The sequence below is a fragment of the Arachis stenosperma genome, chromosome 9 (assembly GCF_014773155.1).
Source record: "Arachis stenosperma cultivar V10309 chromosome 9, arast.V10309.gnm1.PFL2, whole genome shotgun sequence".
Taxonomy (NCBI): Eukaryota; Viridiplantae; Streptophyta; class Magnoliopsida; order Fabales; family Fabaceae; genus Arachis; species Arachis stenosperma.
The window spans coordinates 60,865,775-60,870,489 of NC_080385.1; the positions used below are offsets into that span (position 1 = coordinate 60,865,775).

General features: G+C 39.1%; 1 non-coding gene across 1 annotated transcript; it reads left to right on the top strand.

Annotated features, from left to right (window-relative positions):
* Nucleotides 1-221: 221 nt before the first annotated feature.
* LOC130952433 (small nucleolar RNA R71) lies at nucleotides 222-329 on the top strand. Its single transcript, XR_009074613.1, has one exon. It is a non-coding gene; the product is annotated as a small nucleolar RNA R71 (small nucleolar RNA).
* The last annotated feature ends 4,386 nt before the right edge of the window (nucleotides 330-4,715 follow it).

Below are 4,715 nucleotides of genomic sequence, written 5' to 3' on the forward strand. Positions count from 1 at the left end.
GCATCAATCTCAAGAACTCCTTTCTTCTGACTTGTCCCATTGTTCACAGGATTCCTTTCAGAAGTGTACATGAATTGGTTATTTGCAACCATCTCAATTAGTTCCTGAGCCTCTGTAGGCGTCTTTTTCAGATGAAGAGATCCTCCAGCAGAGCTATCCAAAGACATCTTGGATAGTTCAGATAGACCATCATAGAAAATACCTATGATGCTCCATTCAGAAAGCATGTCTGAGGGACATTTTCTGATTAATTGTTTGTATCTTTCCCAAGCTTCATAGAGGGATTCTCCATCCTTCTGTCTGAAGGTTTGGACTTCCACTCTAAGCTTACTCCATTTTTGAGGTGGAAAGAACTTTGCCAAGAAGGCATTGACTAGCTTTTCCCAAGAGTCCAGGCTATCTTTAGGTTGTGAGTCCAACCATATTCTAGCTCTGTCTCTTACAGCAAAAGGGAATAGCATCAGTCTGTAGACCTCAGGGTCAACCCCATTAGTCTTGACTGTGTCACAGATTTGCAAGAACTCAGCTAAAAACTGATGAGGATCTTCCATTGGAAGTCCATGGAACTTGCAATTCTGTTGCATTAGAGAAACTAATTGAGGCTTAAGCTCAAAGTTGTTTGCTCCAATGGCAGGGATAGAGATGCTTCTCCCATAAAAATTGGGAGTAGGTGCAGTAAAGTCACCCAGCACCTTCCTTGCATTGTTGGCATTGTTGTTGTTTTCGGCTGCCATGTGTTCTTCTTCCTTGAAGAATTCGGTTAGGTCCTCTACAGAGGGTTGTGCCTTAGCTTCTCTTAGCTTTCGCTTCAAGGTCCTTTCAGGTTCAGGGTCAGCTTCAACAAGAATGTCTTTGTCTCTGCTCCTACTCATATGAAAGAGAAGAGAACAAGAAAATATGGAATCCTCTATGTCACAGTATAGAGATTCCTTGAGGTGTCAGAGGAAAAGAAAAGTAGAAGACAGAAGTAGAAAATTTGAACTTATCAAAGAAGATGGAGTTCGAATTTTGCATTAAGGAATAGAGTTAGTTCATAAATAGAAATATGTGAGAAGAAGGGAAGTAATTTTCGAAAATTAAGTAAAAGATTTTGAAAACATTTTGAAAAACACTAATTGATTTTCAAAAACAAAAGTGGGAAAGAAGTAAAGTGATTTTTGAAAAAGATTTTGAAATTAGAAATTAAAAAGATTTGATTGAAAACTATTTTGAAAAAGATGTGGTTGAGAAGATATGATTTGAAAACAATTTTTAAAAGATATGATTTGAAAACAATTTTAAAAGATATGATTTTAAAAATTAATGACTTGCCTAACAAGAAAAGATATGATTCAAACATTAAACCTTTCTCAACAGAAAAGGTAATATACTTGAGATGTTCAATCAAATCATTAATTGTTAGTAAGTATCTTTGAAAAAGGAAAGAAATTGATTTTGAAAACATTTGATTGAAAAGATATGATTTGAAAAAGATTTGATTTTGAAAAACTTTGAAAACTTGAAAAAAAAATTGCATTAAAAACAAAATCTTCCCTCTTGTGCCATCCTAGCGTTAAACGCCCAGAATGGTGCACATTCTGGCGTTTAACGCCCAAACTACTACCCTTTTGGGCGTTAAACGCCCAGCCAGGCACCCTGGCTGGCGTTTAAACGCCAGTCTGTCTTTTTCACTGGGCATTTTTGAATGCCCAGCTTTTTCCGTGTGATTCCTCTGCAGAATGTTCTGAATCTTCAATTCTCTGTATTATTGACTTGAAAAGACACAAATTAAAAATATTTTTGGATTTTTAATAATCAAAAATGCAACTAAAATCAAATAACAATGCATGCAAGACACCAAACTTAGCAGTTTGTATACTACTGACACTAATAAGAATGCAAATGAGACATAACAAAACATTCAAGTCAATAAAATTCAAAGATCAAAACAAGGAAATCATCAAGAACAACTTGAAGATTAATGAAGACACATGCATAAATTTGAAAAATGCAAGAAGAACAGAAACATGCAATTGACACCAAACTCAAAATGAGACACTAGACTCAAACATAAAATATTTTTGGTTTTTATGATTTTGTAATTTTTTTTTATATTTTTCGAAAATTAAGTGGAAAAGAAATAAAGATATCAAAATTCTTAATGAGAATTCCAGGAATCATGCAATGTTAGTCTAAAGCTTTAGTCTAAAGGAATTAGACATGGCTAGCCAAGCTTCAGCAGAACATTGCATTCAAGAGCTAAATTGATGAAGATCAATCAGCTTTGGTGATGATAAGAACATCACCTTGAAACACTAGAATTCATTCTTAAGAACTCTGAAAAAAAAATACCTAATCTAAGCAACAAGATGAACCGTTAGTTGTCCATACACAAACAATCCCTGGCAACGGCGCCAAAAACTTGGTGTTGTTGCCGGGTCAAAACATGGCACTGTTATTGCAGGGAACAAATGCGAAACCGTAGTTAGGACATTTAATTCCCCGGCAACGGCGCCAAAAACTTGGTGCACGAAATTGTGATCACTACAACTTCGCACAACTAACCAGCAAGTGCACTGGGTCGTCCAAGTAATACCTTACGTGAGTAAGGGTCGATCCCACGGAGATTGTTGGTATGAAGCAAGCTATGGTCACCTTGTAAATCTCAGTCACGCAGACTCAAATGGTTATAGTGATAAACGAATAAAGCATAAAGATAAAGATAGAGATACTTATGTATATCATTGGTGAGAGCTTCAGATAAGCGCATGAAGATGCCTTCCCTTCCGTCTCTCTGCTTTCCTACAGTCTTCATCCAATCCTTCTTACTCCTTTCCATGGCAAGCTCGTGTAGGGTTTCACCGTTGTCAATGGCTACCTCCCATCCTCTCAGTGAAAACGATTGCATATGCTCTGTCACAGCATAGCGGAATTCAGCTGTCGGTTCTCGGTCAGGCCGGAATAAAATCCATTGATCCTTTTGCGTCTGTCACTAACGCCCCGCCTGCTAGGAGTTTGAAGCACGTCACAGTCATTCAATCATTGAATCCTACTCAGAATACCACAGACAAGGTTAGACCTTCCGGATTCTCTTGAATGCCGCCATCGGTTCTTGCCTATACCACGAAGACTCCGGTTAAAGAATCCAAGAGATATTCACTAGAGCTTTGATTGCTTGTAGAACAAGAGTGGTTGTCAGTCACTTTGTTCATGAGTGAGAATGATGATGAGCGTCACGGATCATCACCTTCATCAAGTTGAAGAACAAGTGATATCTTGGACAAAGAACAAGCGGAATTGAATAGAAGAACAATAGTAATTACATTAATACTCGAGGTACAGCAGAGCTCCACACCTTAATCTATGGTGTGTAGAAACTCCACCGTTGAAAATACATAAGAACAAAGTCTAGGCATGGCCGAATGGCCAGCCTCCCAAAGAGGGTTCAATCATAAAAACATGATCAAAAGATCTAAGATTGAAAGATGAAAATACAATAGTAAAAGGTCCTACTTATAGAAAACTAGTAGCCTAAGGTGTACAAAGATGGGTAAATGACATAAAAATCCACTTCCGGGCCCACTTGGTGTGTGCTTGGGCTGAGCAAATGAAGCATTTTCGTGTAGAGACTCTCCTTGGAGTTAAACGCCAGCTTTTATGCCAGTTTGGGCGTTTAACTCCCATTTAGGTGCCAGTTCCGGCGTTTAACGCTGGAATTCCTGAGGGTGACTTTGAACGCCGGTTTGGGCCATCAAATCTTGGGCAAAGTATGGACTATCATATATTGCTGGAAAGCCCAGGATGTCTACTTTCCAACGCCGTTGAGAGCGCGCCAATTGGGCTTCTGTAGCTCCAGAAAATCCACTTCGAGTGCAGGGAGGTCAGAATCCAACAGCATCTGCAGTCCTTTTCAGTCTCTGAATCAGATTTTTGCTCAGATCCCTCAATTTCAGCCAGAAAATACCTAAAATCACAGAAAAACACACAAACTCATAGTAAAGTCCAGAAAAGTGAATTTTAGCTAAAAACTAATCAAACTATAATAAAAACTAACTAAATGATACTAAAAACATACTAAAAACAATGCCAAAAAGCGTACAAATTATCCGCTCATCACCCTCCGCGAGGGCAGGGCAGCATTTTGTTATGGCATGAATCTGGCGCACCAAGGCACGATTCTGGCACACCAAGGCACGATTCTGGCAGCACCAACAGCGCACCACAGCACAATTCTGGCGCACCAACTTTTTCTGCCCTGCCCTCCACGAGGGCAGGGCAGCATTCTGCGCACCAAGCCTGCACCACGCCGCACCACGCACCCACCAAGCACCAAATTCTGCCTTGCCCTCCACAAGGGCAGGGCAGCCTCCTGGAAGCAACTTCTCATGGGCCAAAAATTGAATTAAAAATCCAATTTAATTCAATTCTTCACCAAATCAAAAGCCCATCCAAATCCCAAGATCCAAGAATAGAAAGTGTATAAATAGGAGTTAGTTTGATGTAATGAGGACCTTTACTTTCACTTTTGAACTTTTGATATTTACCTTTTACTCGATTTTTGAATTTAATACTTCCTTTGGAGCTTTGAATTCTGCAACTTCTCTTGGTGACTTCACTGAGATTTCAGAGAATTGGGGAGGAGAATTGATCTCTCTTCTTCCTCGTTCTTGCTTGGGCACTTTTACTTTTCTTGTTTTGAGTTTTGGGTGTGAAGAGTTGAGGAAATTCTGTCTCAA